We start from the raw sequence: 11952 nt of genomic DNA on the forward strand, positions 1-11952 counted from the left end.
CCAGAAAAATTGGAAAAATTTCTGATGCCGGTTTCTAAAAAAATCGATAACAAAAAATTGTACATTTTATGGCACTCCCCGAGAAATTCTACTCCTGTTTTAAATACAATTCTTTAAGATTCAGTCAATTATTTCCCGAAAAATTAGAAAAGTTTCGGATAGCGGTTTAAAAAAAAATCGGTAACGAAAAACTATACAGTTTGTAGCACTCCCTGGGAAATTCTACCCCTGTTTTATATACAATTCTTTAAAATTTGGTCAATTATTTTCCGAAAAATTGGAGAAATTTTGGATACCGCGGTTCCCAAAAAGATCGGTAACAAAAAACTATACACTCTATAGCACTCCCCGAAAAAATTTACCCCTATTTTTTATATACCTGTGACGATGCACCCCCGAACATGCATCGTTCCGGCGCAAACACCTCGCCGAACTCACCCCGCCGACCACCCGCGGGGTGAAGACCGGGCACGGTGTGACCATATTTTTAATCGTTTGAACATGTAATGTTAGGAAGTTCGCGAACGGTCTTAACGCGGCAACCGCCTCACCGCGCCGAGCGGTGCCGAAAGCGGCCGAACACCGCCGAACGCGATCGCAGCGTCGGGACGCCGTAATCACCGATCGTTCCGCCGCACCGTCCCGGCGCTCGCGATCGCCGTCGCTACCCCCACCACGCCGCGACGCCGCAGCGACGCCGCCGCGACGCGTATATAAGCCCGGCATCGCTGGCACAGAACGCGATTTCCGATCACCCGCCGTCTTTCCGACAACACCGATCCTGAATTCCTGCCCTAAGTCAGTCCGAACGTAAGGTAGAGCGCCTCTGGCATTCTCTGTCTTCGCCGAGTGTGTCTCGGCAAAGGACCAGCTTCTCTCTATTATCCAAAGCATCCTGGATTCCTGCACTAAGCCAGTCCGAACGTAAGGTAAAGCGCCTCTGGCGTTCTCTGTCTTTGCCGAGTGTGTCTCGGCTAAACGACCAGCTTTGCGCAGTTATCCGAATCACACGAAGCCTGTCCGGACAAGAAGATAGAGCGCTTCCGGCATTCTCTGTCTTCGCCGAGTGTGTCTCGGCCGGCGACCCGCTTCAACCGCGTTACCCACGCTTCGCGATCCATATCGCCGCCGCGCCTCGCGCCATTTTTTCGCGCTTCGGACCACGCCGACCGGGAAACCGGCACCACCCGGACCGGTACCTACCACCACGCGATCCGGCCCACGCGACGAACGAAAAGCGCCGGCTCCGCCCCGCACATACCGCGGGTTTTCCCGCGCCACCCGCGGCCGAACCAACGACGCCTCACACGCACGCCCAACCGTCGAAAACCGCGCGGACACACGCAAGCGAACCCCAGCCTAAGCGGTACACGCGTATCGACCTTTTGCAAATGCCGCGAGTGTATATTGTGAAAGAATAAACGTTACTATTGTCTGTTAACCGAGACACGCCTTCATTTCGCTAATCTCGCCACCCGTCTGCTTCTCCGCACCTCCTTTGAACCCAGGCTCACCGCGAGCTAGATTCGCGCTTCGAAGTCAGGTTGTTTTATACTTTTGGTAAAAATTCGGTCGAATAGTTTAACAGTGTATAAAGAACATACATACATACGTATACATACACAGACATTCTATTATATATATATATATATATATATATATATATATATATAACAATATTATTATAAATATATAACATCTACAGACTTTTATACTAGACCACTAACATCTTATATGGACGCACTGCCGAAAAACTGATGCGAGTGCGAGGTGCAAGTGGTAATGAAGGATGCGGCCATATGGAATTAAGTCACTATCGGGTGTTCAGTTGCTCATGATGCGTTTATCTGCATTCGTTATTACAGTACATAACGAAGCAGGCGAATGTTTTTGTGTTAAATATTGGTACATGTTATCAATAAGTTTGTAAGTAATGCCTTCGACGTGTAGCGTACTTGGATGCCGAAATCGAACCACTATTCCTGTAGTATTAAACACTTTTTTCTGGACATTTTGTATATGCCAGACTATTGTATAGAAATCTTGTATAAAACCACTTGTATAGAATCTGTAGTATAGTATATCTTGACTAAAATCACCATGGCGGCAAGCATCACGGCCGAGATGCCTGTCAGCGGTCTAGTATTGTACAGAAGTCTATGATAATATCTAAATATTATTTTATAAATTAAAATCTCACATTTTTTATCCGAACCCCAGATTTCTAGCAGTTTGTATTTGGACACGACTCCCTGCGACTGCAGCGTTTGTATTATTGCTTGAGTGCGTAGTATTAATCTGAAAAAATCATATTGATAGATAGATATATTTATTGACTCCTTTCAGGGTTGCAAGGCGTTTTGCAGGGACGTTCCCAACCCTTTACAATTTTATACGTTCTCTTAACCTACTCTTAACCAACCTTAGCCTATCTTACACTTAACCTTACATACTAATTGCCCTGCCTATCTTTACACACACACACACACGTTCTCATATGTTCCCTTGCTCTGCGGACTTCCGTTTCCGTTTACAAACTCCTCACTCCTCCTCTCTTTCTCATTCACCCCTACCCTCCCCTACTTCCCACTCCTCTCCGTCATCTCCTCCTTTCCTTACTCTCTCTAATTTTCTCAGCCATCTCTCCCCCTCTCCCTCTTCTCCCAATACCTCCCCTACCGCTTCTTGCCACGATCTCCCTCCCCCCCAATCTGCACAATTTTCCCACACATGTTCCCACGTCTCGTCCCCCCCTCCACACACCCTGCACACTTTTCTCTCCTCCGCCATCCAGTATTTCACCTCCTTCATACCACCCCCCAGCCTGTATCTAGCTACCCTTTGCCACCTGCTTTCTTCCCAGTTCTTTTTTAAGTACTCCGGTATCCCCTCTCCTTTTATCATGCCATACCACTTGTTAAATTTTGCCTTTCCTATCTCCTTCCACCTCTCCTCTCTTTGCTTCCTTCTTTCTTTCCCAAGCTTCTTCTCCCCTCCACATTCCCTCCTCCCTCAGCTCCTCCACCTCCTCTATCCTCCAGCCCCTGATCTCCGCCGTTTCTTTTCTTTCTTCCTTCCATCCCCCCCTGCTCTCTCCTCTTTTCGCCCTTCTCTTTACCTCCTCCCAGCACTCCCTTGTCAGCTCCCCTCCTTTTCCCTTCTCCAATTTTTTCTCATACCCCCATGCTCTCATAACCGCCCTTCCTTTTAGTTTCTCCCTTTGTAACTCTTCCCTAATCATATATCCCGGTATACATCTTTCCACTCCCAACACCCACCTTAAATATCTTTCCTGCAATCTCTCTATTTCTCCTCTTTTCCTCCACCCCCATATTTCCACTCCGTAACTTATCACCGTCCATATAAATTTATCAAACAACCATATTCTCCTACCCCAATTCCCCCCAAATCTCCTCTTTCCGATCCCCCATACTTGTCCCAGCAACGCCGCCCCTCTCTTCGTCCTCTCTTTTACATGTTCGTCCTGCCTCCCATTACATTTTACTACATATCCCAAGTAGCAGAATTTTCTGACCTCTTCAATTATCCTACCCTTCTACCTCCAACTCATCTTTTTCCATCTTCTTCCCCCTTTTTTGCATCTCATTACTTTCGTTTTTTCACTGTTCAATACCAGTTCCTTTCTGTCCAAATACCCCTCCAGTTTTCCCATCATTCTTTTCATATCTTCCTCACTCTCCGCCAACATCGCTATATCATACGCATAAGCCAGTGTATATATCTTTCTCCTTCCCAGCTTTATTCCACCCCAGCCCCCTCTTTTCAGTTCATCGTCAATGTCTGCCAGCAGCAAGGTGAACAGAATTGGACTTAACGGACACCCTTGTCTGACTCTCCTTCCTGTCCAAAATCTCTCTCCCATCTCCTCTCCCACCCTTACTCTGCATATCGTCTCCCCCAACAGTTCTTTACACCTCACCACCAAGCCCTCCCTTACTCCTTTTTTCCTCATGGCTTCCACCAGAATCCTCCTGTCCACCGAGTTAAAAGCTGCTTTTAAGTCCACGAACATTACCACCATTTTTTCTTTCTTCCCATTTACTTGCCTGTTTATCAGGTAATTTAGTACGTAAATGTTGTCCGTGGTCCCAACCCCTCTTCTGAACCCTGTCTGACTCGGTGGCAGCAAGCCCTTCTCTTCAACCTCCTTCCTCAACCTTTCCGCCAACACTGCAGCATATACCTTGTATGCCGTTTGTGCTAACGTCACCCCTCTGTAGTCCCCCACTCTCTCCCCTTCCCCTTTTTTTCCTATAGGCACTATAATTTCTTCCCTCCAATCTTCCGGCCAACCCTCTCCTTTCCACACTCTATTGCACACTTCCCATAGCCATTCTTTCACTACCTTCCCTCCAAACTTTCAAACCTCATTTGGAATTCCATCACTTCCCATCGCTTTTTTCTCTCTAAGCTTCTTCATTACCTCCCACACCTCTTCTCTCCTTATCTTCTCCTCCTCCTCCTCCTCCTCCTCCTCCTCCTCCCTCCCTACTCTTCTTTTTGTTCCCATTACCACCCTCCCTTTCACTCCTCCCAACAGCTCTTTGAAGTACCTATCCCATTCTTGCATACTAATTCTCTCATTCACCCTCCTTCTCCTCTTTCTCTCCCTGTTTACCACCTTCCATACCTGCCCCTCCGTCCTGATCTCTTTTACTTCCGCTTCTTATTTCTCCACTTCTCTTCTTTTCTTCTTTTAACATAGCTTCTTGTATCGCTGTTTTTCCTCCTTGTAACTGTCCCCCTCTCCCCCTTCCCTTCTCCATTTCCTTAACATGTTGCCAACTTTCCTTTTCCCCTCCCTACATTCTTCATTCCACCAGCCCCTTCCTCCGCTTTTTTTGCCCCTCCCATTCACTTCCCTTATCCTTTTCCCTCCCTTATCCTTTTCTTCAGCCCCTGCCACTCCTCCTCCACTCCCCCTCCCTGAGCTTGCCTGTCCCCCATTAACTCTCTAAATTTTTCCCTGCCCTCTTCTGACCAGTCTCCTCTTCCACTTCCGCTCCTTCCCCCTTTTCCATTACCCATACCTTCCTCCCACCCTTCCACCCACGCCGTCACTGGCTGATGGTCTGAATCGACCTTCTCTTCTACCACCACCCGTTCTACCCTTTCCCTTGTCCTCCTGTCCCCTAACACGTAGTCAATCACCGACTTCTCTCTTCCCCCTGTATACGTCCATTCTCCTTCCTCATCTCCTCTAATTCCCCGTTAAAAATCGCCCACCCATGTTCCCCCAAAAATCTACACAACTTTTTTCCCTCCCCATTTATCTTGCCATCCTTCGATCTCCTTTCTCCTTCCCCCCTCTCTTCTTCTCTTTCTTCCACGAATCCCCCTTCCTTTCCGGTCCTTGCGTTAAAATCTCCCCCTATCAGCACTCTCACTCCCATCTCAATCTCCTCCACCCATTCTTTCAGGTCTTCCAACTTCCCGTCCATATCCTTATTTATATATACTCCTACTACCCTCCACCACTCTTTTCCAAGTTTCACTTTTATCGATACTATCCCTTCTTTATCTTTTTTTGTCTTTTCTCTTTCCATTTTGATCCCTACCCTCACCCCTACCATCATTCCTCCTACCGCTTTTCCCTTCCGGCTCTTCCTCCCTGCTTTCTGCACTTCCCATACGTAACCTCTCGGCATCTTTTCTTTTATCCTTTCCCACCCCTTACCGTTCACCCACGTTTCGCATAACACCATTACGTCCCAATCCCCCAGCCTTTTCCAAAACTTTATCTTTATTTGTTAACCCCGCCACATTCCAAAAACCACTTGTATAGAATCTGTAGTATAGCATATCTTGACTAAAACTAACATGGCGGCAAGCATCACGGCTGAGATGCCTGTCAGCGGTCTAGTATTGTATAGAAGTCTACTCTATGATAATATCTAAATATTATTTTATAAATTAAAATCTCACATTTTTCATCCAAACCCCAGATTTATAGCAGTTTGTATTTGGACACGACTCCCTACGACTGCAGCGTTTGTACTATTGCTTGAGTGCGTGGTATCAACTTGAAAAAATCGTATTGAATTGATGTAATCTATTCGATGAATCAACGTGAAATCGAAAGGAGATAGAATAACGATTTACCTAGCCCATGGTGATGCTCCCAAGTGTCGTCAGCAGCGATGGAACAAATCGTTTCAGCTTAGGGTACACTTGACCCTCCAAGAAGAAATACGCGAACCACTTCACACCATCCACAGATGCTCTATATCCATCGATGGTAGTGCCTATCCGGCCTTTCCAAATGTACGTATACCAGACACGCGGCAAATGATCTTCCCGGTTCCTTGATTATATCTACAAATGACAATAATATTCTATCATAATGAAGATTAATATCTTTATAAATAAATAGGAAAAACATTATAAAGCAACAAATGTGATAAAAATACCTTGGCGGTGGATCACAGTGGATCAACCAATGGTTCACTAAGATGGCATAGCGTGGAAGCGAATTTCGGCAATCATTTGGGTTTTATCGCCATGACACCTCGCATATATCTTATTCGTTTCGTACACCTTTTTATAAACCACCTATTCCGAACTTATTTTCCGTAGAACGCACGAAGAATGCATGAACACAGGTTCCTCCATTTCTGATGGTGTTCTGAAAGATGGTTCAGAATGGAGAGGTCGCATTCAATAGGTCTTAATTATCGATGATAATTAATAACACACCATACCTAACCTGTAAGCATGTTTCCACTTGGCCTTATCCTGATCTTCTTTTAGATCCGCCATACCTGCAAGACCCTGGTAACCATCTCCGATAGAAAACGATAAAAAAATTTCTTATCGTTTTTAATACGGTTAGTGAATCGTTTATTTACGGTACTCTATCAGAAACTCACGTTACAAAATACTTGGGATCCTATCGTAAATGTCTTATCAGCTATACATCAGTTTTTATCTTTTTTAATATGGTTAGTGAATCGTTTATTTACGGTATTCTATCAGAAACTCACGTTACAAAATACTTGGAATCTTATCGTAAATGTCTTCTCAGCTGCACATCAGTTTCTATCGTTTTTAATATGGTCAGTGAATCGTTTATTTACGGTACTCTATCAGAAACTCACGTTACAAAATACTTGGAATCCTATTGTAAATATCTTATCAGCTATATATCAGTTTCTATTGTTTTTAATATAATTAGTGAATCATTTATTTACGGTATTTTATCAGAAACTCACGTTGCAAAATACTTGGGATTTTATCGGAAATTTCTTATTACCTTTATATCGGTCTTAATCAGTTTTTAACATAATTGAAGTTTCGTTTATTCACGATACTCTATAAGAAATTCTCGATACAATACACATGGGCTTGCATCCTAAATTTCTTATTAGTGGTGCATCGGTTTCTATAATTTTTAATGGTATTAAAGTAGCTATAATTGTCTTTTTAATATGGTTAATAGTGAACCGTTTATTTACGATGCCCTGTCAGAAAAAAATTGGAAAAATTTGAAATTTCTCAGCTATATATCAAATCAGTCAGAACATCTTTAGATGTTTGCTACTCTGCATGCCACCGGATTATAACCGTGTAAAAGAAAAATAAACCGTATCAGAGATCTTTCTATGATAAAGAAAGAACTGCATTTTTTTTGGGAAATAATTAAGCTTCCACCTTTGCGACAACAGCACCAGGAAGCCAAGGGCCAAAATTTTCACGTTTATTAGAGAAATAAAAACAACATTTACATTAGAAACGTCTTATTTAAAATTGCACTAAAATACAAATAAAATATTTTATTATTTTAATCTTAATAACAAATCTCACACACACACACACACACACACACATAAAAATACTTTGACGAACTTTGTTTTCGAAGATGATAAGTTGTATGTCGGAAAATCCTGATAAGAAACGATAGATGTGTCGGTTCGGTTAAGTCGTATAAATATCGACGAGATGTCTATCGTTTTAACCTTATAAAAACATATGCAAAGTAGAAGGTTTTCAAACGATTCAATCTATATCATTAATATACGATAGAAAACAAACCGATTTGCTGCCGTACAGAAGATGATAAGTTGTATGTCGGAAAATCCTGATAAGAAACGATAGATGTGTCGGTTCGGTTAAGTCGTATAAATATATCGACGAGATGTCTATCGTTTTAACCTTATAAAAACATATGCAAAGTAGAAGGTTTTCAAACGATTCAATTTATATCATAAATATACGATAGAAAACGAACCGATTTGCTGCCGTACAGAAAATGATAAGTTGTATGTCGGAAAATCCTGATAAGAAACGATAGATGTATCGGTTCGGTTAAATCGTATAAATATCGACGAGATGTCTATCGTTTTAACTTTATACAAACATATACAAAGTAGAAGGTTTTCAAACGATTCAATTTATATCATTAATATACGATAGAAAACGAACCGATTTGTTGCCATAAAGAAGATGATAAGTTGTATGTCAGAAAATCCTGATAAGAAACGATAGATGTATCGGTTCGGTTAAGTCATATAAATATCGATAAAATGTCTATCATTTTATTCTTATATATCCATATTAATGCATACGGTAAAATTATTACCATAAATAACGATACATATTATATCGTGTATATACGATTGATTCAGATGGGCAATAATTGTACATATAGAAAACGATTCATAACTATAAAATTATGTATAGTTATTTTCTTATTCGGACTTAAAACGATAGAAACCGATTCGATTCGATTAATGTTTTATCTGTCTTCTAAATATGCAACGATAGAACCGATAAGATACGATTAAAAACGATACAGATATAGCCGTTTTTAATCGTTTTTTATCGGATATGGTTACCAGGGGAACTATCTGGCGCAGCAATTTCGCTTCCATGTCGGTTAGTAACGGCATTCTGTAACAATTCTTGTTGTAGACAACCGTTTCAAACATATTGCAACATATGTACATACATACAGTCAAATTCATTCTGATCTAATCGAGGAAGTCAACGGGAAGACAATGATGACGACGACGACGACGTTTCGTGGCGGTGGTTGATAGCGCGGCGCTTTACGACGTCTTATCGTGTCCTATCTCGCGGCATGTATTCCTTGCACTCGCGTAAACTTTTAATTTGCTCCTCCAGCCTCCTCGAGATTTGCCGCCATATTTTGATAATACATGACGCGCCGCTTGACTATTTTCCGTCTTTTTATAGTCGACTATTTAGAAGTCGATTTTTACTAGTCGACTTTCCGCCATTTTTAGAAGTCGACTATTTAGAAGTCGACTTTCCGTCAACTGTGCTCTTTAGAGCCAATTTCACCAACTACAGTTAGCTTAACCGACGGTTAAAGTTAGCAGGATTGACCAATAGAAAGCAGGGTGAATTCATTTCTATTGGTCAATTCTGCCTACTTTAACCATCGGTTAAGCTAACTGTGGTTGGTGAAATTGGCCCTTAGGGTGATTTCCGAATTCTATTTCCTGTTCTTATTGCCTATTGCCTAGCATATTGTGCAAGGGGCTTTATGTAAATTAATATTTTTAAAAAAAGGTAAAAAAAGGCGCCAAGTACACGTATAGTAGTGTATATGTTGTTACCTAAAAAAAAGAAAGTGGTAGTATTATACCTCGAAAAAACCTAAGTAACAAGTGGTAGATCTTTATATCTCGAAAAATCTCGAAAAAATCTAAGCAGTAGTAACTTTATTTCCGAAAAATTATAACCCAAGTGATACACGTCACAAAATTATGTTACCTTATCAAAAAGAAGAGTAGCGCTTCAAGTGATCTATTACAATTACAAAAAAGAAATGATATCTCTTTAAATTAGAGCGCCAATTACAGAGAGAACATGTATATTGCCTCAAAAAATAAATGTTGCACTACTTTGAAAAATCTTTACATTGTGTCAATTAGAAAAGAATGTATGATAACAATTTTATAAGATTAAAAAATTTTATTTAAATTTAACAAGGGAATACAAGATATTTAAATACAAAGTTTACATGTGTATTTTTTAATGCCTGCGCCGCCAGCGTCGAAAAAGTGAAAGTAACGTTTCTGATTATGACGTCATCATATCAGACGTCGGCGTTAGAAGTAGGAGTATACGTATCTTAAAAATAAATTTTCACATTTGGACTTTGCGTCGCAATACCTCCGCTCGTAGGGCACGTAGCGGAATATTATGAGAGAAACCCCCCCCCTAATTGGACCCCAAGCTATCGATCAAGCCTACTTAGAACTTGATCCGTTCACTCGTTATCGAGATCTCAACATCTCGACTACTCGCAACCCGTCGCGTCGCGTAAAAGAGTCACGGTCGGTCTCGCTCCGCGTGTACTTGGCGCGAGACACTACCGTGTCTCTTGATGGCGACTTTATGCTGGATGCTCATTGATTTAGCGGTCTTAAGGCTGATTTATAGAGACCGTAATGCTAAGACTCCATACATGCGGTGAGCTCCGGCAAACGCATGCGGAAGGCGACTCCATGTACGCGGTAGAGCCTAGCGCCATGCCACGTACGGAAATCGAAGATGCGGATGTTTTCAGATAAAATAACCATACTGCGTGTATACATCTATAAAAACGACAGTTGTATAACCTAAAATAAACGGATACACAATATTTTTCCTTTTTGAAATAAACGATTGATCTTATTTATAAACATTTACTTTGAGTGACAATAGTTGAAATAAAATAATAAAGTTGGAATAAGTAATAAAAAAATATAATCAAAATAAATAATAAAATCAAAATGAATTGCAATGACAAACTTGTCTTGCTATTGTTGCTACGAAGAAGGCGAAGACGACAAGAAAGGCAACAAATTAATCGGAGAACACCTCGATGGTGGGTTCATCCTATAATAGAGGAACGATATTTTCAAGGTGCTTACAATAACCTTGTGCTTGAACTTCGACTTGACACAGAGCGTTTTTTCAATTTTCATCGCATGTCACCTCTTCAATTTGATCAATTATTAGCAATGGTAGAACCTATTATTACAAAAGTACACTGCACAAGAGAACCGTTGCATCCAGGACTGCGATTATCATTAACGTTGCGATACCTTGCATCTGGAGATAGTATGGCGAGTCTACATTATCTGTACCGCATAGGTAAATCTACTGTGCCAAAAATAATTGTCGAAACAACGGAAGCGCTTTGGCTGACACTACAGCCTCAAGTACTTCCTCCACCAACTGTACAAACATGGGCTAAAATTGCAGAAGATTTTGAAAATAAATGGAATTTTCCAAATTGTATCGGAGCAATTGATGGAAAACATGTTACTGCACAATGTTTCAAAAATACGGGATCAGCTTTTTACAATTACAAAGGCACATACAGTACTGTTTTAATGGGAGTTTGTGATGCTGATCTTCGCTTTACATATGTTAGCATCGGTTCTGCTGGTAGAGAAAGCGACGGAGGTATTTTTCAAAGTCTAGATTTTGGAAGATGCATCGAAACAGAAACACTGCCATTACCTCCACCTAAAGTCTTACCGGGTACAAATACTTGCCTTCCCGCAGTATTTGTTGGTGATGCAGCGTTCCCGTTATTGAAGAATTTGATGCGACCATACCCTGGTGCTAACTTGAGTCCAGAAAAAATTATTTTTAATTATCGCTTGAGCAGAGCAAGACGTGTAATCGAAAATACATTTGGGGTAATGTCAGCCAGGTGGAGAATATTTCGACGACCAATTGTTGCGTCACTTTCAACTGTAGATAGCATAGTTAAAAGTTGTGTGGTGCTGCACAATTGGCTTCGAGATGCGGAGCTGAAAGTTTTGCCTGGTCAGAGAAGATATGTTCCAGTAGGATTTATAGATGTAGAAGATCACTATGGAAATGTACAAGCTGGTCAATGGCGAAACGGAGAACCACTTGGTGCACTTCAAGGTTTTGCACCAAATGTATCAAGAAACTCTGCAAATG

General features: G+C 41.5%; 1 long non-coding RNA gene across 2 annotated transcripts; it reads right to left on the reverse strand.

Moving 5' to 3' along the window:
- Nucleotides 1–6574: 6574 nt before the first annotated feature.
- On the reverse strand, nt 6575–9227 carry LOC143902180 (uncharacterized). 2 transcript variants are annotated; one of them, XR_013258292.1, is made up of 4 exons: nt 8973–9227; nt 8865–8910; nt 6723–6792; nt 6575–6646 (listed from the first exon to the last, which is right to left on the reverse strand). It is a non-coding gene; the product is annotated as an uncharacterized LOC143902180 (long non-coding RNA). The 2 variants fall into 2 exon arrangements; XR_013258291.1 differs by having other exon boundaries at nt 8969–8980.
- Nucleotides 9228–11952: the final 2725 nt, after the last annotated feature.

This window comes from Temnothorax americanus, unplaced genomic scaffold (assembly GCF_048541705.1).
Source record: "Temnothorax americanus isolate GAGA-0224 unplaced genomic scaffold, ASM4854170v1 Scaffold101, whole genome shotgun sequence".
Classification (NCBI taxonomy): domain Eukaryota; kingdom Metazoa; phylum Arthropoda; class Insecta; order Hymenoptera; family Formicidae; genus Temnothorax; species Temnothorax americanus.